We start from the raw sequence: 23,720 nt of genomic DNA on the forward strand, positions 1-23,720 counted from the left end.
ACATCATGAGGTAAGGGGGAAAAACAAATTTTGGGTGGGATGACCACAATGAAAAGTAGCAGGTGTTAAGGAGAGACATGTACCTCTGTCTTGCAACAAATTTCACGAGTTTTTACTAGCAAAAAAGTTAATTGTTCAGCTTTTCACAAAACTTTACTTTTTATTGGATTCAGTGGACTGGAAATTTTGGCTAAATATTTTTTTTTTTTTTTCAGGAGAAAGAGTTCAATGTCAAGAAACAGCTTATAAAAGCAGACCAGTTCATTTTTTACCCCTTATAATAATTTAAACCTTGTCTAGGTCCATATGACTATATGATGCAAGAGTCCAAGCAACCTGCAGTAAAAGTGTTCATATGAAACTGTTTTAACTTTAGGAGATACTATATGATGCTTTATGTACACTTATTTCAATGCAGTAATAACACTATAATACCAGTGATTAATACTTCATTCTTTAACGTAATGTATAAACAGTAAAAAAATTAACTTTTAAAAAGTCAAGGAAAATACACCTACCTTATGAATGAGGCAACTGACTGTCAAATAGTTCTCAAATCAAAGATATTGCATGTGTTAGCACAAGTAAGATCCATACTAATGACTGAAGGAGAAATAATTTTCTTTATTTTGACAATTTTGAGATACATATTTATCCACAGTTCATGGTATTAATAGTGATGATTAATGAAGACAAAAAAGAAGCAGTGGGAAGAAAATAGAAAAGTACATTAAATAGACATTCTCTTAATTTGCATGTTTAGATGGTTTACATTACTTTTCTAACCACTCCTTTCTACTGACATGTTAACATAAAACCTACAATCCGGTGGGTTGCATGGGAGATGATTTTGTTAATGGATAAAGGGAGAACAGGTGAGAAAGTTGGCTGATGAAAGATCTAGATGCACTTTACAAAGGTAGGAGAAATTGTCTGGGTGTTCAGAGACCTCTCATCACAAGCTACACAGCCATAACTTCCATTAGAGCTTCACTGACTGTGATCTAACTCATTTGTTATCTGTACCACTAACAGACTATAAAATGATTAAATATTAGAATTTGAATATCATCAAAGAAAAAATCAAGGCTGAGATGTGTGAAGATTAAAGTTTTTTAAGAGCAATGCAGATAATGCAATGCATCTCTTAACATTCAATGTGATAAAAAACTGTATAGAGGTTTTTGGGGTTTTTTGTGGCTACACACAACTATCATATCACAACTATTCATATCTTCCTTTTCTTAGGGGAAAATGGCTAAATTAAGTTGTTGCTGTTATTGTTGTTATTGTAATTATTATGACATTTCTTGTCCAAAGTGTAATCCAAACAAACTGGAAGGAGCCACAGAGCCAGAATTCTCTAACTGCTTTTCTCATGACCAGCTTGGACAAAAGCCATATCTCTTCCTCCTCTGCTCAAACTGACACCAGAATTTCATGGTTCTTCTGCCTGGGGATAGCATCAGCAAAATCAAGCACTGAGATTGTGCTCACAGGTAGACTGAGGTAGTGAGTTTCTGCTGGCAAGCCCAAGGAAACCCCTGAAAGCTCACATAAGCAGGCAGAAAGCTGGGTGTCAGGCAGGTGTGATTAACCTTCTGACACAAAAAATAAACATATGTCTAGTAGAAGCTTTAGAAATATTCAGCATTCCACAATCTCTTCACACTCTGGTTATAAGAAATTTTCAACAGATTTTTTTTTTAAGCCTAGAGTCTGTTTTTACAAGGGATTTTGTACTCAACTCCTTGTCTATTCACATTTGTATGTAAAGGCATACAAATTCACACAGTGAAGTACGGTAAAAAATTTGACTCAAGCAAAAAAAAAGTCTAAAGATGAGATATTTTAATTTTATAAATGTTACCAATTTAGGCACACTTCTCAGAGACCAGAACAGACAGAAATTAGATATTAATTCTCTTATGGTAATAAAACTGCAAAACTGCCCATCTGCAATGGACACTGCATCAGTGATCTGTGAATCATGATGGACCAAACAAAAATGTGTAGCTGGCATGCAGATGAAGATATTTAGGCAACTGAGTGTACCCATACTCAGTTTTTTTCAGGTTTCTAATCAATAAAAAGAGAAAAATAAAAGAACAAGCAAACTAAACAACAAAACAAAAGCAAACAAATAAAACCAAAAAATATCACCAAAAAACCCCCACCATCCAAAAAAAACCCCAAACTTTTATGTTAGTAAAACTGGAATAATTTTTTCCAACCACAGCTGTTTTCCAGGTTTTAGTTCAGTATTCATAATCACACTGTTGAAGACCACCCATTTTATCATATGTCCTTTTGTATTTCCCACAGAATGTAAAATAATGTAGTCTTGTAATTCTCTTCCAGCCCATCTAATTTCTTAGATGACATACAAGAACAATGGTGTTGCTCTGAATTCATATCACTGCAAGGAAATGTTTAAAATGCAAAATGAATGAACTGAGTTTTCCCCTAATGAAAGAAAACATTTGTATTCAAAGTTTCTGATTACCATTCCATTTATTTGATTAAATTTTGCTTGTTTTGGCTTGTGGTTTTTTTTGGGATTTTACAGAGGATTTGAATTCTATGCCAAGTTTAGACTGATAATGACCTTTCAAATTTTCTGCTACTTAAAAAGGGTTTTTGGTGTTCAATTATTATAATTTACAGTGATAGTTACCATTGATTGCAAAACATTAAGAAACATTCAATAATTAATCTTCACATTAGCCTTGTGACAGAGGAATAAAAATGCAATGCAGCTTTCCAGAATCCAAGAAAATTAAAGCTCAAGAAAGGTATAAATCACCTTATAGTCTTTCTAGTGCCCTCTCTTACTCTCTATGGAAAATTTCACACTGATACTAATTTTGGCATGCTTAAATAATGCTCTATTTCCTTTTTCATAATCAAACCAATCAGCCACAGTGATAAGCAGTTCACTGCTTATCCCAGCAAGGCAAGACAGTTTCAGAACTCAGCTCCTAAGGTTTTGCTGACTTTTTGAGTGTTGCAAGGATGTCCCTCTGACAACCAGCACTGGTTTCTCCTGTAAGGAATAAGAAAGGAGAAGAGTCATAGTGATTCCCAGCCCAGATACTTTGAGTAGGTCTTAGAATGACAAAGACAATTTAATTGTATTTCTTTGAGCATCCATTTCTATTCAGGGCTATGAAATCAGCATCAGAGACAAGATGAGAACTTCCTGATTTCAGACTTTTCTCTCCTCTCTGATTTGCTAAATAATCTAGACAGTTTTTTTCTATGATTTACCACTCCTTCATAAAGGCTTCTCTAACCTCTCTTTCATTATGACCCAAAGTTCCTTGCACCTTTGTAGTAAAAATCTGAAATTTGACTTTATTTAACAAAATTCAGCATTACATTATCTTCTACAAAATAAATCAGAGGAGAAAGTGAGAGTAAGGAAGTGAAAATATCCTTAATCTCCCTGAAATATATGCCAAATGAACCATAAGTGAAAGCTATTGCACCATTTTAAGGACAGAAATTGTGCTTTTTCCATTTCTTTTAATGTTCTGTGCTTTTCTGCCTTACCTGGCTTTGGGGAATAGGATGCACAGACTTCTCATCTGAAAGAGTTGTTAAGTCATTCCTTTACAGGCTTTTAAGTGCTAATAAACTTGCCACATTTTTTGTATTCATCTGAATAATAACTAGCTGTAGGGGCTGGTGAAACAAGAACCATATTTTTTCCAGAGCTGACTGGTTCTGAAGCTCATGGGAATGATAAATTCCAACAGAGCTGGGGTTCTCTCAAAGCCTTTCTCTGTCCCATACTACCTACAGCACTGCAGTCACTGCAGTGCTGATTTGGTGAAGTTACTAATTCATCTCAGGCTATACTCTTTTCCAGTGACTAGCACTTCATTAGGGTAAAAAGCTTCATTATGAAAGGAAATATTCACTGAGAATTCAGCTTATGAATGGAAAAGTACCAAGTTTTCTACCAGCTTTCATGTTATATTTCTCAGGAGCAATAAAGACAAAAGAATAACACTACGTTTTTCTGATCCACCAAATGATCCATCAAGGTGACATGAAATACTAAGAGGTGTGAGAGTCAAATCCTGACAGAATGGGGTCCAGTTTACGTTACTAACTTTCAAGTAATTAAAAAAATATTCTGGTTGTAAATATTTGACTTTAGAGCTCTGCAAATGCCTTACTCTAAACACATCTGCCTACTTTGAACTCAAGCAACTGCATAAAATTCCACATCTTTAGACTGAAGTTTTCTGCCACTGATACTAATAAAAAATTAGAAAAAAAACCTTTTTTCAGGGCCATAAGTTGGGCCCCAGATATCTAATTTTGTTTGTGATTTTATCCAATGAGAAAATTAAACATTATGCTGCAAACAATCATGGAAATTGCAACCCCACAGGAATTTGTTTAATAAAGCTCTGAGTATCCTTAAAAAAAGTGAAGTAGAAGGTAGAATTAAATTTAGGGAAGCTGAAATTAACTTTAACAGCTTGGCTAGAGCAAGAATAGCACACATTTTTAACTTAAAGGAAAATTCATTGTGTGAACCCACTACTACCAAGAAAAGTTGCAGACTGTCCATTTCTGTTTTATCAAATCAAGATGTGTCAAAATGCAAAATATTTCTGCATGGAACCAGCAGTGGTCAAAAAAGGTCTAGAGAAAAAAAAAGAAAAAAGTTTAGAGGGCTCACTGTAAGAGAAATTGATGTGGTTAACAGTTTGCGTTATTCAAGTCAATCCAGTGGATGTAATGGTCCCTTCTGATCTTAAGGGACTCTATGTGTCTATGAAAAATTGCAGTTAATATAATAAAGCTGTTTAAGAAATATTACAATTTTAATGAAATCTTAATAAATCATTTACTTAAAGGTTGGAGGTAAAAAATAAGAGAAAAATTATTATACAACAGTGTCAAGAATGTTTATACTATAAATCAAGAACATTTAAATAGCAGATCTGTACATTAGATCTGGACTTCATGTAAATTTTCTCTGCCTTTATTACATTTTACAATATGTCATGATTCATGGAGGGGCCTTTTATTTCTTGTGGCACTCCATGGCTTAGACACCAGCCACCGTACAGTGCAGTTTCCCAGCCATGAAGGAAACATAAGGCCCTGGCTGATTTGGCAGAGCTGAGGATGTATTTGCTTTACACTGGACATTGCTATGGACTTGCCACGTATTGAGGTTGATTACCATCTCAGGAATGGCCACATTTCAGCAAGAGTGTGAAGGACACAAGTCACCAACTACCCATGCTGGTGTGTTACTTAAATGGTTTAAAATGTTTATTTTAGGGAGTAATCTGTAAAAGCTGCAAGTATCTGGGTTCACTGCAAGTATCAAGTTACATCTTATCTACAATTGGTAATATCCTACATTACGAGAAGAAATTCTTCATTATGGAGAGAAACATAGACAGTTAATACATGTTGATTTTAGATGAGATAAATCACACCTTCAGAGTGGGATGTCTGTCTAAACAAGGAGGCCAGATAACAACCCTAAGTACAGATAAATCTATATGTGTAAGTCCCACAAAGGTAAAACACAATTTGTTTGGAGATTCAATAAATAGAATTAATTTTTTAAATATAATTTTCTGTTTATTTTTCTGTTTATTTGAGGAATGAATTGTTCCTCTATCTTTTTAAAATACAAAATAATCTTGATTTATGATAGTTATGCTATACCAGTGGTTTTGTTTTCAGTTTAAATTTTTCCCTTTGGTGATATTCACATGTAATCTGACAAGTGTCAGATTTATAGAGAAGAAGAGAGTTTGCGGTGAAATAGACAAATAAAGACCTGCATTTACTGAAACTGTTGATGTATGTGTGTGTGTCTTTGTATAAAAAAACACCCAGTAACACACTCTGAAATTTGTGCACATTGCTACAAATATGCTTAGTTCAAAGAAAATTCAAATGTACATTACTGGTGTAGAATTAAGGCTTTGGTCATGTTTTTAAAGACAATCATATATATAAAAGAAAATGTCTTACAATAGAAAATCTAAAGTAAAAAAAAACAAACCATAATTAAAGTATGATGTTCTGATTACATTCTCAGAAATATTGCTTATTATTTCCAATGCATGCAAAACCAAAAGGCAAAAAGGATATCCTGAAATATTGCCACATTACAATAATTACTATAATAAAACATAAGAATACTCACTCAAATTTATTAAAAAGAGAAACGGTTTTCATTCAAACATTTTTATCTCATAGTTGTAGGGAAATATTTGACAGTGACCAGCTTAGGATATGTGTCAAAATAGAAGTGAGTGATCTTATATATTTGGATAAAAGGAAATTACTATCTGTTAATGACTATTTTATTCTTCAGAACTTTCATAATTTCACTGGGTGTTCTTTGTATTAGTTCAGTGTCTAGAGGTTCCTGAAGAAAACAAAACATCAATTATTTAGGTAACATATGGCTACACAGTTGATGGAGGAACACAGCTAGCACACCTGTTTGACGTCAGTCGCATGGAACGTCTGCAGGGCCCTGCAGTGTGTATGGGAAAAGGCTTGGCTGCACCAATGTGGCTACCACAGCACCAAGGTGGCTACCACAGCACCAAGGCTACAAGAGGTCTCTACCTGCACATAGACAAGAGGGAGTGCTAGTTCAGCTTGTCTCCCTACCTGTCTAGAAATCTATCCAAGACCAACACCACAGGCTCGCACCAATAAAAGGCTGACTTTGAAAGTGGATGCTGCCTTGGGGTTTGATCAAAAGGCAAACTCAGCCTTTCAGCCTGCAGCCCCACATACTGTAAGCTGAGACGTTACAAATTCAAGCATGAAGTGTTTAAAGCAGTCTTCAGGGTGACATTGCATATACTGTAGCTTATAAGAAAAAGCTCAAGAACAGTTCGGAAGAAAGAATATTGCTCTTTCCTGTAAATTGATGAAAAACCAAGGTCTGGAGAGAAAACATAACTTACCTAAGGTCACACAGGAAGCCTGTGACAGAGTCGAAAATTGAAATCAAATTTCCTGACTTTCAATCCATTGCCTCAGCCATAAGAGGATCTTTCCTCTCTCATTGATTTAATTTATTGATTTATCTTTTTTTATTCTGAGCATCTGGTTGACTACAAAAAAAATGGTTCACATGATTATTGCAAATAACTTTACATTTTGATGCTATTTTCATTACTTATATGTATTCTGAAGATACTTCAAATTGGGCATCTATTATATATAATCACTGAATAGGTACATTGATTAATTTATAAAGATGTCATAATTAATTTTCTCCCTTAATTTCCATACAACAGATCAATTTTCAAGAGAATGTATCATTATTTTACACAGAAATTAACCTTGGGCACTTCAAATAGTGTCTATGCATATGTACTTCATTATCTATAATTTACATTCTATGTCAATCGCTGCTAATTCCCCAGAGAACATAATCATACAGTGAACAAGAAGCACTTTGATGTCTCTTACAGAATAATTTTAAGCATAAAGAGGGAAATGGCACACAATCCCAAGTCCTGCTTTTCCTTCTACTGCTCAAGACGAAGCTACCATCCCCACTTCCATAGAGCTGGAGAGGCACCTCAAGGCAGAATTAAAAACACATCAGGATTATTCACAGACTCATCACATGCCTCACACAGGAAAGTTAGTATTAAGCAGAATGATCCAAAATCAGATCAGCAAAGGCCTGAGTCTGCAATTTCTGCTTTTAGTTGTCTAAAAATGACTGGCACTGACTCAAAATAAGTGAAAATTACTTTTATGAACCAGATTCTTCAGTCCTAAGAAATGTCAATATCTGTTAAGTGTTATATCTCAGTGAAGAGATGAAGCTATGAAATGAATCAACAAACTCTATAGACCATACTAGAACACCAAAGACTCCTATGATGAAATATGAAGATTCCTAAACTCGAACAAAATGAGAAACTGGCTTATATTTGGAACCAATTTCATTTCTTCTGTCTGAAGAACAGAAGATACATGTTTTGTTCAAGCCATTGCAGACAAGAATCAGAAAATATGAATCATTTAGAGATTCTTTATAATCCAGGGAAACTAAAACAATCAAATTTATCCATGTATATTTAAAGAAAAGCACCTAAGAATTTCTTATGTAGTAAATTACATAATTGTATCAAATCACAAGCTGTTGTCAATTGATCTGAAAGTGAGGGGTTTTTTGCTGTCTTTCTTAGTTTAATATATTTGTTTTATTATGTATCATATGAGCAAGATAACCTATGATAGATTTGACTAATCTGGAAGACACATCAATACATGTTTGGTCAAAGCCTGTCCATTCTGTGATAGTTACTACATCAATTCAACTTCACTTTTTAAAATATTTTCTTTTGGCCAATTTAGAAAGAAACTTTTCTCCCTAAATATTTGTACAGCATGTGTGCTGTTAGCTTCATCTTCATGAATTTTTTTAAGCATATGCAAGTAGCATACAGGTAATTCATATTCTACGGGTTTAGAAGGAGAAAAGCTCCTTTTGGCACACAGAAATTTCCTGCACAGACTTTCATAGCAGTTTAGCTAATTATTAAGAAGAATTTAAGGCATAATAAACCTACCTGCCTTTGCTATTTTTGTATTCAACAAAGGAATCACAATACCTGAGACTACTGAAAGTGTGAAATGGAGCTTTTGACCCTGTGAGGTTTTAACACCAAGACTGTTCAGGAATAGATATCCAGGAGAAGAGAAGGCTGACTCTAGGGAAACTTTCAATACTTAAAGACAGCTTATGAGAAAGATGGAAAAGAACATTTCAGTAGGGCCTGTAATGATGGGACAAATGGTAATTGTTTTAAACTAACACAGGGTAAACTGACATTAGATATAAGGAAGAAACTTTTTTCAGTGAGGGAGCTGAAACACTGTCACAGGCTGCCCAGAGAGGTGTTAGATGCCTCATTCCTGGAAATATTCAAGGTAAGGCTGGACAGGGCTCTGAGTAACCTGATCTACTTGAAGATGTCTCTCCTTTCTGCAGGGGGTTGGAAAGGTCCCTTCAAACTGAACCATTTAATGATTCTGTAATTGATTATATGATTCTATGATACACATCTAATTGCTATGTAATTTAATAATCTAAATAAATAGGTAGAATATTTCCTTGTTGCTTTGAGCATTAATAGTACTTCTTTTAACCTTTATGACCCACAGGGATTCAGTTGTAAAGCCCAGAGGAAAAAGGAAGGTGGCACTCATCTCAAATATCTTGTCTGGAACATAATATATTTTACTACTCTCAGAACTCACACTAAACAAAAGGATTAGAGAAGACCTAAAATATCCTCAGCCTTATATAGAATAAAGAATATTCATATCAATAGATTCAATCTACTCCACAGAACAGATAACTGCATGCACCACTACAGGAGACAAGTCATCAGGGAAAATGACCAGCCTGGTTAAACAGAGAACATAGGCTGGATCTTAGGAGAAAAAGAGAATTTATTACCTCTGGAAAGAGAGTCAGGCAAATTGGGAGGACTATAAAGATGTGGTGAGGTCATATAAAGAGAAGGTTAGCCCAGCCAAAGCCCACATAGAACCTCATTTGGCCACTGCATTTAAAATCAAAACATTTTCAATAAATACACTGACAGCAAAAGGAGAGTCAAGACGTGCTTTCACCATTTGCTGAGTGCAGTGTAGGGGATAAGGAAAAAACAGAGGTACTTAATACTTTCTTTGCCTCAATCTTCAAGTGATTACCTCAGGATACCCAGCTCCCTGACATGGAAATTGGTGATGCGGAGATGAGTGAAGCTTCCACAGTCCAGGAAGAGATGGTTAATGACCTGCCTTGCCAATAAGACACTCACTATGGGCCCTGATGGGATCCACCCCAGAGTTACGAAGGAACTGGAGAAAGAACTTGCCAAACCACTCTCTAATATCTACCAGCAGTTCTGGTTAACTGGAGAGATTCCAGATGACTGGAACTTGGCAAACGTAACACCCATCTACAAGAATGTTTGAAGATGCAGGGAAATACAGGCCTTTCCATGGTTCCAGACAAGGTTATGGAAGAGATCATCCTGAATGCCACTGCACAGCACATGCAGAACAACTAGGGCATGAAGCTCAGCTAAAGTGAAAGGCAGGTTCTGCCTGACCAACTGTATCTCTTTCTGTGACAGGCTAGCTCATTTCTGAAGGTGGATGCGGTCTCTCAAGAGTTCAGTAAAGCATTTGGCACCATCTCATACAGCATCTTCCTAAAAAAACTGCTTGGTCGCAACCTGGATGAGAAGACTCTTTGCTGGGTAAAAAGCTGGCTGGCTGGCCAGGTCGAGAGAGCTGTGGTTAATGGAGCTAAATCCAATTGGTGGTAGGTCACTGAGCTGATTCCCAGGGCTACTTTTGGAGCCAGTTTGACATATTTATTGACGATCTGGACATGGGGATTGGGTGCACTCTCAGTAAATTCCCAGGTCACGCCAAGTTGGGAGGGAGTGTTGGTCTGCTCAAGGGGAGGAAGAATCTACAGAGATTGGAAAGACTCAATCAGTGCACTGAGAACAGCTGCAGAAGGTTCAATAAGGGTGGATCTGGCACTGGGTAGTCTGAATTTAGTGGTTTAGGGATTGTAGTGGCAGTGCTGGGTGGACAGTTGGACTGGATGATCAAGTCCATGATGATACCATGATTCTAGGATGAAAGTTTCATCCTAGAATCATGAGTCTGAGAAAACGAGGAAAGGATTAAAGAATCCAATCTACATAATTTATTTCAATCACAAAAAAATCTATTTTAAACCTGAAGAGAATATCTGTAGATAAATGGATACTGGTTTTTCCTGTGGAAGTACAAGGATAGTAAAACATGTACGACCCTGAAATTTTCTTTATCTGCTAATCCTACTACTTTTTGTGCAAAACTACTGTTTTACTATTATCAGGGACAGGTATCCTAATGATTGCTTCTAACACAGTTCCTGCTTATAAATGTCAGGTAATTCAGTAAATTAATTAAAATCACATTACTTTTTCAGATGAACATTCACAAAGACCAAATTAGAAACAGAGGGTCATTTCGAACAAATTTTTGAAAATTCTCAGGTCATATTTGTCATAGGTGCTGTTTGTCAAAAAATGAAAAATAATGAAGAAAAGCAGAGGAAACCATCACATCACAACATAAAAATACTTAATAATCATTTGAGAGTCAAATTTTATTAATTTTGAAGTGAAAAAATACAGTTTGTATTAGCACTTACATTAGGGAAGAAAACAGCATGGAACAACTGATTCCTGTAAAGAAAACTGAAAATAGTTGAGAAAAACTAATCTTGATTTGCCAACAGCTTTTCTGTTCTTTGCAATCATTATCTACAGTAATGGGTTGAGACAACTATAGAAGAAATTAAGATGTACAGTTGGATCATTGGTAAATGAGCCATTAGATAATACACAACTGATTTGTTCAGCTTATATATTATACAGAATACTTCACTTTTAGAAAGGAGATCAAGAATTAGTTATGAACTGTCTGGTACTTTTATGCATTGGTGAACTTTCCTGGAGTGTAGTTTTAGTAGAGTTTTTTTGTTCATTGATCCAGGAGAGTAAAGTAAAAGTATATATCAATACATATCACATGTAATAATGACTGTAGACATTTTGATTTTCTCTGTTGAAGACCTAGCAGATGTATGTAAGAGATAGAGGCTATCACATATTACCTATGATCATCAAAAGGTGTGGGTAACAATGGTGGAGGGAGTTCAAAAAGTTACTTTAAGTTTAAAATACATTTCATAATGATTGAGGATTTTGGTGACTGGAAGATCCTTTACTTTTACAATCATGTACCACATCAGGGAGAAATTAAGCTGGGAAATCATATTCCAAATTTTCACTTCTCTATACACTAAACTAAGTTTATGTTAAATAAGATGCGTGCACTAGTAAGGAAATAACAGAAGACCACTTTCTGAGAGAAGAGCATTCTTTTTTTATTATGATCTCTTTTGAAGTAGCTGCTTGAGTAATGAATTTGTACACATCCCACCTCCAATATTCCCCATCCCACTTTCTACATGTGTTTGCATTACTGAGAAGTAATTATAATGAAAAATACAAACTCAGTGAAATGGAGATGGGGTGTGACAGCTGAAAAAAGACAAATACACCAGACAACTCATCATCTTACCATTTCTTCTGACCTTTCAGCAGCCACCAGACCAAATAGAAGGATAAGGTCAACAAGCAAAAAAACAGACACAGTAGGAATTGTTTCATTCATTGGTCTTGAAAGTTGGACACTTTGAACAGAGTATTGTATAGATAGATAGTTTTCCTTAATGATTCATCAATATACATAGAAAAAAATGCAGTCTTTTACAGAAAAGATCAATTTATGTGTCAGTGTCCCATTTTCAGGGGAAAAGAATGGATTGAATCTGTTAGTTTATTCTTTTATCAAGAACATAAAGAATATACACGGATTTGGTTCTTTCTAGGAAAAGAAATTATGGATGTATTTGCAGCACTTTTCTTCAATCTCTTATCCTACACATTATTCTACCTAAAATTTCCCTACAATCAGCTGGATGAAACACTCCTGCAGGCAGGAAGTTAAAATGTCTTAGTTACATTTATGCTCTGAATATCTCCTAGATAATTTTCATGCTCTTCAGTAGAAATCTTACCCCAAGACCCTAATACCAGATAGTTAAGTTGTTGGATCAAATCAAGTATGTGAACCAGTCTTCCTAATTATTTTCATGAGTTTAGCATTGCTTCAGGACAATAGACTAATAAATTTACAAAAATATGGTTAATAAGATGATATTTATATAATTTTTATGACTATCTGGAAGACTGGGCTCTGTACAGACACTTTAAAAAGAATGGTTGGAATGAACATTCCTTCACAAGACTAATCTAAACACATTGCAGCATCATTCAACAGAAAGACATACAGCTCTTAGATATCTGAAAGAAAAGACACTCATTGCAGAATTGAAGGGTGTAATCTGATTTTAAAATAGAATTTTTACCATAGGAAAAAGCAGCCCAGAAACTGGGCACATTCATCATTCAAGAGACTACAAAAGCAGTATATTGAAGACTTTTGGAAAGCAGGTCTTCTGATCATTGCTGCTGGATAACAAGACTTTTTAATTAGGAAGTTGGCAAAAAAAAGGGGAAGGAGAAGGGGAAGGGGAATAGGAAGGGAAATTGAAAGGAAAAAGAAAAAAGAAAATATAGCACATCATTATACCACAACAAAACAATTAAAAATTAGAAACTGAAACACCGAAAGGTCAACTGGCTTGCCCCAAACTGACAAAGCCTGTGCCACTATCACTGCCAGAAAAATTAATTCTAATGTTATTCATCTACAAGGTCAGCATTCTTGTTAGAGATCCAGGTTTAGACTATGTTCTTTAGCATTTCAATAAAGAATTCATATCTTGTAATACTGTGCAACTAAATACACAAACTCAGATAAGTTTAACTACTTCTTCTCCTTTTTACATTTATTTCAGTCATAATAAGTAAAATGCGACTGTGTGCTCACACTGAAACCCTAAATAATCACTTGGAGAATTTGTTTACATGTCAGCATAGACAACTGAAAACAGCAAGCTTTAATGGAAATGCTGACCAGCCTTTCATGCATCGCTCTCAATAATGAAAGATTCCTGTCTGGCTTACTCTCTCATTGCCATCTAACCAATTTTTTTCCATTCATTAGTGGAACATCACATAATTTAACAGAAATTAACATATGTAAAAAATGTCATCCCAGAGGGATTTCTGGAACAAAGGAATATTTTTCTATAGTTGGCAGTTTTGGTAAGAGCTCATTTTCTAATCTACAGTAGTTGTTAACTTCACAAAGAAATGAATTCTCTTTCTTCAGGTTTTTAACCAAATGCCCCGTTTTTTGGCTTTGTGTCTTGGGCTTGTGGATGTCTTAAATAAAAATAAAAGCACAAAATCCCACCCTCCAAGTTTCTGATTGCTTTTTATAATAGCTCAGTCCCTGAGGGGCTCAGCTTGTTATTGAAATTGTTTTCTTTAATGGGCATTTTGTGCTTTTCCCCTGGATTATTTTACTTACTTGGAGTGGTGAATGCATGCCAGTTCAAAAATCAAACACTGGGGCAAATGCTACAAACACATTGCCCAACATGTGGTCAGCATTTAGACAAGTATATAAAGCAGAGAATTATTCTGAGCACTGGGGAGAACACTCTTAATTCAGTGTTACAGCAGATAAATTATCTATCTCATGATTTAGATTATGCTGACAGTTTCATTATGTATTTCCAGTGCCCAAACATACTAATAAGTGTTGTAGGTTTGTCCCAGTTCAGTACAGAAACTAAATTCTGCCTTCAGATGAATGCTGAACCGGCACAATGAAGGGCAGATGTGCTCTATAGGATCTTGGCACTGTCAAGACACAACATCTGAACTTTGAATTTATTTCAAAAGCCTAAAAGCTTATTTAGCTGACACTTGGGAGGAAGGGAGAGGATCTGATACTCCTCTCACACATGTTTTAAACCATTGTTGGATTTCTGATTTCATTAGAGTTACATTTGATTTACATGGCTGTCAGTGATGGGATACAGTCTGTATAAAACTGAATTAGAAATCTAAGGAATATTCTGCCAGATTTATGATGCCACACCCAGCAGACTATTGAAGTTATAAACTGGGAAAATAACTTGCTAAAAGAAGACAGATCAAGAAACAATCTAAAGGGATGGTGGTTACTGAGTTACTAAAGGATCAGCTTTGGGCCTGTGTTTGCTGAATTTTTTACAAGGCAAGTGCCTAAGTTGTCACAAAGTACTTTACTGAGTGTTATACTGAATTAAAAATATTTTGGAACTTCACAATTCCTCAATGGTCTCTTATCCTACCAACTGCTGATACTACCTTTCTCTGTGTCAATCAGTCTTTTGTAAACACATTCTGCAATTTCAATTTTCCATCTATCATCATACACTGAACAAATCATCATAATATTTTAAACAGTAATGTATTCTTTTGAAATGAATCCATCAGAGTTAAAGCTTCCAGGTTATTTCTTCTCTTTGGGATATTTACTTCATTTACTTCATTTAGTTCAATTAGGCACTCAGCCATCTAGCAGCCCTAATTTCCCAATACAGGCAAGGGAGAGCAGACTCCACTTGAGAAAGATTCAAAACCAAAGGATTTCTGGTGTAAATAGTCTTCTGAAAGATCTGTCTCTCTGTTAATCGGATAGGTTCATTTGCCCACATAATTAGCTGAACTAGGGGTGTCTGACCATGTGTTGCCACACTTAATCTGATGCTACAAATTCTTATTATGGAACTTCTAATTTCCTGCACAAATTCTTCCATCAAGTTGCTTGTAGCTGTTGGAGTTACAAGAGTATGTACTTAATTTCCTTCAACTAACCTTTGGAAGAAAGTAATTTATTCACTGCATTCCCTTAGTCATAATCTCGCATTCCCTTAGTCATAATCTGGTTTGCCATATTTACAGTAAAGTCAGTGGACGTGCTGGATGAGTAAAATCAACTTTACGTTTTCAGTTTCTAGGATGTCTCACTTCAGCCAGCATTAAAACATCAGGAGTCTCTGTGATAGCATTCTTCAAGCCCGTGTGACATTGTCAGGAGAGGACTTACAGGTTCTGTAAGGAAGGGGACAATCACAGTTAGACATTCTTAGATCATATAGCAATTTTAAGCCAAGCTCAGTCTCTAGATCTTATCGGGGCCTCTAATATCTGTATAACTTTGTCTAGGCTTGAATCCTGAAGTTAGTAGCTAAGGTTCTCATTAGACTACTCAATTTTCATGTCACCCAAAAGAAAACTCAAAGCACAACTGCTCAAAATTGTTGATGCCAGAAAGCAACCCAAGTAGCAAGAACAGTGACTCAAGTCCCTTTCTGTTTCATGTCAGAAAGATAATCTTTCATTGTAATCTTGACAAAAAATGTCACTACAAGTTTGAATTCAATTCCAGTGATTTAAAAAACACCAAATGCCCTGAAAGTAATTAACTAGGAAAAAGTTCTTACTGTTCCACTTCTACTGACAGTCTAAATGAAACAAAACCAGTCTCCAATGGGAAAAAATATCAAATTTCTGTTGGTTCTTGTGTTACACCTTATTGCAAAAGGAACAAAACACAAGAATAAAACAACACCCTTTAGCCTGAAACACCCAAAATCCCCAAAGAGGTGTTTCCTGATATTGCTGTAGCTTTGCTCACTTGTTGTGAGGACAAGATGCAAAAACAAAATTTAGCAAGAAGTAGTGAATGCATTTGCTATACTTCACCAGGAAGAAAATGTCAGCCCACAAAATGTCTGCAGGAACACTGAGGGAGACTGGGGACAAGGGGGACATGACACAGCATGGAGTGGCATAAAGTTGCTGTGGTCATGATGTTGAAAACAATGCAGCTACTGGGAACTGAACCAAGGAATAGCCCAGAGTGAACTTTTTAGCCCAGAAAGGTAAACTTTGCTTCATTTACTCAAAAAAAAATATTATTTTTCACTCCTCTACACATCTTAGTGACTGAAGTCACTCAAAGTTCACCTAAACATGAAAAGACATGATCTGCCCCCTTTCTCAAAGAACATTAAGGAAATATAGCTTAGGTGAGAAGGGAGATAGAGACATCATCATAACTTCTGGGATCAGTCAACATGCTCAGCCTGTCTCCTCCCCCAGTAGGGATGGCTCTTGTGTAAGAACCTTATTCTATGCACACTAAAGATTTCTTAAGAGCCAGCTCTTATTGGTAATTACAGCTTGTCTAAATATCACTTCAAATTCATCTTTGCATTCAGTACATTATCAACAGCAACCTTGGAACCTTAACCTGTCACAGTTCTCTATTACCGGTATGTTTGTTAATAACTGGAACTCAGTGCAAGTCCTTCCAGGGCATTAGCAGAGCCTGGCATCATACTTGGAAAAATGGATAATGTACCAGCTGAGAGTGAGGACGCTGTGGGCACGGGCCCCTTGGTCAAACCAAGCTCTGATGCAGTGAGCTGGTCAGTGGTGTCCCTGTAGCAGGGCACTCACAGCTGCTCAGGCATCAGGGACTCATCTTTCCCAGGGCACTGATCAAACACACGGGGTTCAAGGACATCCCCCTTTTATGTGACATCTGTCATGGGGGCTGCTGTCAGCTGTAAGTTAAACTTTCCTGAAAAAGAAAAGAGGATTGTTCTCATCAGTCTCATACTGGGAAGGAAATTACTGGGAAGCACCTCTGACATATTTTCCCCCTCCCATCTTGCCAATACATTTTTAGAAAAGCAAAAAGTCTCTTACTCTATTGTGCAAAAATCAAGGGCCACCTTGAGAAAATTTAACCCCATTGCTGTATAACTAAACTGGAGAATTAAACAAGAAAATTGCCAGAGACACATCTTCTGCAAACCATGGTAACTTTGTATTGCCTATCTGTGAAGGAAATGAGCACTCCTATCAGGATGGAAGAGATTCAAAATCACAATGAATATTTTAACTTTTCACTTTTTCATGCAAATTATTTTAAAACTTTAAAATGACAATTATATAATTTTCATGTTTCCACGATTTTTAATTCCATGTACATTTTCAAAAGTAAATTTTAAAACATTAAATCCAATATAGCATATAGTAAAAGTTTATAATTCGTCTTCTCCCTTGCTTCTGCAGAACTGTCATTATATATTCATCTGAATATATATACATTATATATAAAATATATTAATACTGAAGTTCATATGGATTAAGTTATCCATAATTTGCATCAATAAAAGTCAGTACTACAAGTATCTTACAGCATAAAATACCAATTCAACTCCCTTTAAAATCAATGCATGATACTATAAATCTGACAAGTAATACAGAAAACATTATATATATAATAAATAATAAATGTAGGTCATCTACTGTTTATCATTTAAAATTGACCTCAAGAGAACAGAAAATAGATGTGGACTTTGATTCCAACCAATTTAAAATTTAATTTAGATTCCAGATTAATATCAAAGCTGAAAAATTATCTTGTCCACATGGATTTTTACTCTTTTATAATTCATAAATGTAATAATATAACTTATGTTACACAAGACATCCAAGAAAAAGAGACTCCCTATTTTCATATTCTTGCACATATTTCTACAATATTTATGTTTTAAAATTAGGTTTTCAAAGAAAATATGGGAAACGGTGGAATATATAGTTTTATATATAGGACAAACTACTCTGTTAAAATAATTGATTTTGTATTTCATAAACTTATATGAAGCTTCAGTGTGGAGCAGACTTTTAAAGATGATGCAGACTTGAATCAATATCAATCATTTTAGTTCTGTTTGGTAAATAAGAAAATATGGAAAGTTCTTTCTTGCTTGAAAGGCATGAAAGTAAGATAACTAAACATAAGTTGGACAAATGCTAGTAAATTGGAAGAGAGAAAACCATTCCAGATTGCAAAAAAACCTTTTTCTTTGATTTTTTATAATTAATTATCTTAGGAGGATAGGATATCTGTCAATTAGAGTGTTAAATTTAAAACAATTTTAACTGAGAAAAAACTGCAAGATGCATTTTACTTTAGCAATGATGAGATGAAAGAAAAGTGTCATTTCTTTCAGGTCACTGTAAAAACAAAAATGAGAAATGTAATTTTGCAGTCTTTGGATTGTAATATTTTTTTTTTTTCCCCTCAGAAATTTAGTTACTGACTGAATGTGACATGGGTTCTGGTGGGTTTAAATTTCTTCATCTATTCTACATGTTCAATTTTCTACATGAAAGGCCCACATCCAAACTTTGCAGTCAGCAGAGCATGCAAGAAGCTCAGACTTTGGCCTGCCACTCACACACTAAAATGCAAAAAGGATCTGTAAAACTGGACTGAAAAGTAGCTTATAATGCTCTCTGCACCACTGATCGATGTTACAGCAAGGAGGAGATGTAAAATGCAGTTTCACTGTCCATACAGACCTGTTGAACAGCCTTTGTTTGCCTAGTAGCTGGGTAGTCTACTCTGCATCCCTATATGAGTGAAACCTTGAATGATATGTGATTATAATTTAAAATTTACAGGAAATTTGAAAAATGGAGAACGAGTTTGGAAAAAGGCCTGAGAAGTGAACTGGTGGGAAAGCTACCTGTATTTACGTCATCTATAATATTAATAATTTAAATTTAAAAATGAACAGTCTCAATAATACGTGTAGGATAGGGGTTATAATTATTAAAGTTGTTAAGGCTTATGCTCACCACAAGGCCCCATGGGAAAGGCACAGCCATGGGCTGGATCATTGGAAATGGGCTGGGAGATGAGAGACAGCTAGGAGTGAGGAGAGCCAGTTGGAAGTGAGATTGTGATGGGCTGGAGGAACGCGTGGGTGGTGTATGAGCAGGAAGCTGATTGGCTAGAGGAACACAAGCAGGAAGCTGATTGGTTGGAGGAATGCAGAGATGGTGTACGAGCAGAAAGCTGATTGGCTGGAGAAAGGTGTTGACAGTAAAAGCAGGAAGCTGATTGGATGATAAAACACATGGCCAGCAGCATGGCGCCTGAGCCAGTCAATGGGTGCCTTCTTTCTGTTAAATTCTGTTAAGTCTCTGGTTTTTGTTATGCCAGGTTAAAATTAAAGGTATAAAAACGGGCTGATTTTTACAACAGTGATCTCCTTCGGATGTTCCCTACTGCTACAAATATGTTGTCTTCAAAGTTAATAAACAAAACACAATGTTTCAAATGCATACAAAAATCTGACATTTATGCATCTTATTTAAAAAAAGTCATACTTGTAGACTGAATAGTAACATTCCTTTCTTTGTTAAATACTGACACATCCTCAGAAACACAGAACAACAGCTGACTTACCGACCTGTGTTTTGTGGTTTTGTGAAGTCCAAGGAGGCTCTATCAATAGCCAGTCTCCTGTGTGGCAAACACTCTGAGGATAAGTAATTAAGGCACTTTGTCCTTGTGAACAGCTCACAATTTAGATGCCATATGAAATTGATGGAAGACAGAGGCAGGTAGGTTTTCTACAATGTCATTAATCAGGAGTGGAGTATTGTTTTTTCAAGCAATTGTTTAGCCAGTGCTAGATGAAGAAAATTTGCAGACAGTGGCGAAAAGCGTAAGAAGGGATTTTGTGCCTGAGGAAGGAAGAGATAAGTGGGCAATTGTGACTGCCACTTTTGATAGAGTAAAGATTGAACCTTGATAAATCCGCAAATGTGATAGGGTGAGACTAAATGCTTAGGGCTTGAAAGAGAGAAAAGGGCTGAAGATGATATTGTGGGGAAGGGACAGCCAGGGAGAGGCAGCAAACCCAGACAAGGCATGGTTTGATCAATGAACCGAGAAGCTGAATCTAGCAGCAGCATATAGAATTAAAATTTGTCTCAATGTCCTATTTTACTCAAAATATATTTGCTGTGATAGATCCCGCACTGTGTATATGTCATTCTTGTTAGGGCAGGCTGCTTCTATGGCAAGGCTGTCTGATACTGCTGGGTATTATAAGGATTACTTGCAAACTTTTGAAGCTTAAGCTTCTGCATATTTTTCCTTTGGGTTTAGTTTGGGGGTTTTTTTCACCCTTTTGTTCTAAATTCCAGACTGTTCCACAGATTGAAAATGTCCAAACCCTATATCTGTTCTGTAATCACGTCATTTCCACCAAGTGGGAAGCAATCTCCAGGTATTTTCCACATGTTCTGCTGTTAAGACTGGGAAGAGGAAGTTCTGCCATTTTTAGAAGCTGCCTCTGTGAGTGGAAATGTGTCATGCAGAGAGAAATTGCAATTACTGTCTACTCATTCCTCTGTTATCTAGGATACTAACTACGATAGATTATTCGTGCTGAATTTCTCCCCTAAATGTGCAGTAATACCAGTTTGCAGACTTTTATTTTGTTTGACACAAAGCTGCTTTATCCTTGTGGGAGAAAAATTCAGTATTACATATTTTATGCATTTTCAGTTATTTCACTTTTTAGGATACACTTATTTTAAACTGCCAAATGACATATAAAATACTGATGGATGCACAATTAAAATACAACTTTGCTAAGTTCATTTTCATATGTCTTATAAAGTTTAGATTAATGGTGACTAAGATTATTAAATTGAGCATTGTGAAAAATGAGCAGTCAACTCTTGGTTACAACATACTGATTCTCCAATAGCTTTTAATTTTTTAAAAAATATCTCCAACCATCCTAACCAAACAAACAAAAAATCACAAACAAACAAACAACAAAAAGCCCCAAACTCCTTTTTTTTTTTTTTCTCCAACTGTAATGAAGGAGGAGTAAAAGAAAGAAAAGAAAAACAGCTTGGAAAGTAATGATGTGAGCAAACCCAAAATGGGCTTTACTTACTTCTCTCTGTGACTTGTGCTAGCGTGCTGCTGGCAGAGCATGCCAAGCCATTCCCCCATCTCCAGGGCATCTGGGCTAGTGGACTCCTCTACAAGGACAATACACCTTGGAGAAGGGAGCTGGAAACCTGACCTGCCCAAACACTGTGGCCTTCTGAACTCAGAATGTAAGAAATATCAAGTGCTCAGGGCTTTGACCTGCAGGTCCCATCAGCTTCTGAGTCTGGGCCCTCCCTGGGACCCAACACGATGTGGGTTTTCTTACCAGGCAAGGCAGAGTGAGCAGAAGCTCCCTATGAAGCCTCTCCCTTTGGAGGTGCTTTTATTGCCAAGTGTTCCAAGCTGTCCTGTGTCCCCAGCTTTGGTCACATCAAGCTGTACCCAGGATTTATCCCTTGGCATGCCACCTGAGCTGCTGCAGAGTCTGCCCCCAGGGGCTGCTAGGAATTTTAGCATCTGACTTGGGACTGATGGGAGGAAAGCAGCAAAGGACTTAAGTGTTATGCTCACCAGAAATTTGCCAGCTACTCTGTTTGGCTTCTTTCATATTTTTAAAATTATCACATGAAAAAAGTATATATTAATTCCAGTTAAATATGTTTGCCTTTAAAAAAATCTCATATCCATTTTCTGTTCCTGGACACAGACTTCAAAAACATAGCTAATTTTTCCCTCAGAGTTTTGGTATTTTGAACAATCTATGTTAATTCCTCTAAAAATTCATCAAAGACCTTGTGGACTTTTTTGCTCACTGTGTAGGAGTGGAGGCAGGAGGAGAAATATATTCTCAACATTAATTTTAAAAGGAATTATTTACATGTGGGTATGGAACACTCTTTTAATGCTACAAAACCTACTCCACCAAGGTCTCTGTTGTGCTTAGAAAATCCAATATCAGTTTAAACACAAAAAAAAGAGTAAAAACATAACTAAATGAATGCCACAACCTTTAATACACTGAGTGAAAATAATTTCAAAAGTCATCACCATTCTCAATTTAGAATATAATTGAAATTATTCAAATTTTACTTTTTCTTTTGTTTGTACAGGGCAAAACGTACAAGATGCCTGGAAGCAGCATGTGAAGGTAGAAAGAGTCTTGGAGTACAGCTGCTAACTGAAAGTGCATGAGGGTGTGGGGAGAACAGCTGGAAGCTCAAGAAGAAACAGGGTCTTCATGAATCACACTTCCTTCCTAAACTGCTTCTGGAGCAGCAGGGATCTTTATTAAGAGTTTAGAGTAAGCTCCTACTCTCCCACTGCTTTTTTTTTTCCTTTTTTTTTTTTTCTAATACAATATCTCACAATTTCAAGAACTCTCCATGGGAAAGCAGCCAAATCTGAAGGAAGAGAATATGAAGGAGGCATGAGAATTACCTTCAAATATGCAAAGAAGGGATCAGTCCTCCACAGAGGTGGAGTCTACGACAGGAAAAAAAGAAAGGAAAAAGGATTAAACTGCAGCAAAGACAACTTCTGTGAGATACTCAGCAGAACTTTTTAGCAGTGAGAACAGTGAATTTCAGTGATGGATTATTTGAAAAGGAATAGTCTGGCAAGCTCTAAGAGCCATTTAGACAAGCATCTGACAGTAATGACATGAGTAGTGCTTATGCAGCTTTGGCACAAGATGGACTACATGAGCCTTGCTGATTCTTTCCAGCTCTTTGAATCTGTGTGCAAAACAGAAGTCTCAGCTAAACTGCATTTTCAAGTTTGTTTCTGCGAAAAATAAAGGATAGAAAAAGGTGAATATGAGACTATGACTCTTAATATATCTATCTGCATGGTTCCTAATAGTGAGTCTTCTTTCCATGTAAAGAAGAGAGAACATTAATTTGCATTGTTTCTTCCAGGTCACATAGACAAAAGTTATTATAATTCAGTTTTTCTGCATTGCAGGATCAAGAGCTGAGTCAACCCTGCTGGGATTTAACCCACGTTCCAGGAAGTCCAAGTATTTCATATCTGATGTTTAAGCTTCTAACCAAATAAAATTTCTGCTTGGAGATGTACCAGTGTGTGGTCAGATTTTATTTTGTTTCTGTTTGAAATTCCCCCACAAGTCTGAGAAATTCCTACATTTTAACCAGCACAGAGCATCTCTTATGTTGATCTATTTACCTCTTCAAGAGCATGCAAATGACCAGGATTTCAGTGTTTTTCAAAATTATTTTATACTCAATTCCATTGAGATCCACAAATGCCTTAGATTTATGCCTTGTCAGTAGCTGATGCTCAATTATTAATTCACTAATGTCTGTAAAGTGCTTTGAAGATGAAAAACATTACATTGTAGAACTGCT

The 23,720-nt window shown here is 36.0% G+C and overlaps 2 long non-coding RNA genes across 2 annotated transcripts; one reads left to right on the top strand and one right to left on the bottom strand.

Moving 5' to 3' along the window:
• Positions 1 to 812: 812 nt before the first annotated feature.
• On the bottom strand, positions 813 to 19,394 carry LOC135283933 (uncharacterized). Its single transcript, XR_010349531.1, has 5 exons — positions 19,293 to 19,394; positions 17,097 to 17,220; positions 15,447 to 15,683; positions 6,972 to 7,121; positions 813 to 3,046 (listed from the first exon to the last, which is right to left on the bottom strand). It is a non-coding gene; the product is annotated as an uncharacterized LOC135283933 (long non-coding RNA).
• A 193-nt stretch (positions 19,395 to 19,587) lies between these two features.
• On the top strand, positions 19,588 to 22,586 carry LOC135289890 (uncharacterized). Its single transcript, XR_010352626.1, has 3 exons — positions 19,588 to 20,063; positions 20,652 to 20,734; positions 22,464 to 22,586. It is a non-coding gene; the product is annotated as an uncharacterized LOC135289890 (long non-coding RNA).
• Positions 22,587 to 23,720: the final 1,134 nt, after the last annotated feature.

Source organism: Passer domesticus, chromosome 1, assembly GCF_036417665.1.
Source record: "Passer domesticus isolate bPasDom1 chromosome 1, bPasDom1.hap1, whole genome shotgun sequence".
NCBI classification, from domain to species: domain Eukaryota; kingdom Metazoa; phylum Chordata; class Aves; order Passeriformes; family Passeridae; genus Passer; species Passer domesticus.